This window comes from Schistocerca gregaria, chromosome 7 (genome assembly GCF_023897955.1).
Source record: "Schistocerca gregaria isolate iqSchGreg1 chromosome 7, iqSchGreg1.2, whole genome shotgun sequence".
Taxonomy (NCBI): Eukaryota; Metazoa; Arthropoda; class Insecta; order Orthoptera; family Acrididae; genus Schistocerca; species Schistocerca gregaria.
The window spans coordinates 435,872,948-435,873,815 of NC_064926.1; positions in this window are offsets into that span (position 1 = coordinate 435,872,948).

Consider the following 868-nt stretch of genomic DNA (forward strand, 5'->3'; position numbering starts at 1 on the left):
AGCAACGATCACACGCACGGCACAGCGGACACACCAGGAACCGCGGTGTTGGCCGTCGAATGGCGCTAGCTGCGCAGCATTTGTGCACCGCCGCCGTCAGTGTCAGCCAGTTTGCCGTGGCATACGGAGCTCCATCGCAGTCTTTAACACTGGTAGCATGCCGCGACAGCGTGGACGTGAACCGTATGTGCAGTTGACGGACTTTGAGCGAGGGCGTATAGTGGGCATGCGGGAGGCCGGGTGGACGTACCGCCGAATTGCTCAACACGTGGGGCGTGAGGTCTCCACAGTACATCGATGTTGTCGCAAGTGGTCGGCGGAAGGTGCACGTGCCCGTCGACCTGGGACCGGACCGCAGCGACGCACGGATGCACGCTAAGACCGTAGGATCCTACGCAGTGCCGTAGGGGACCGCACCGCCACTTCCCAGCAAATTAGGGACACTGTTGCTCCTGGGGTATCGGCGAGGACCATTCGCAACCGTCTCCATGAAGCTGGGCTACGGTCCCGCACACCGTTAGGCCGTCTTCCGCTCACGCCCCAACATCGTGCAGCCCGCCTCCAGTGGTGTCGCGAAAGGCGTGAATGGAGGGACGAATGGAGACGTGTCGTCTTCAGCGATGAGAGTCGCTTCTGCCTTGGTGCCAATTGCTGTCAGTATGGTGTTTGCGTGTTTGGCGCCGTGCAGGTGAGCGCCACAATCAGGACTGCATACGACCGAGGCACACAGGGCCAACACCCAGCATCATGGTGTGGGGAGCGATCTCCTACACTGGCCGTACACCTCTGGTGATCGTCGAGGGGACACTGAATAGTGCACGGTACATCCAAACCGTCATCGAACTCATCGTTCTACCATTCCTAGGCC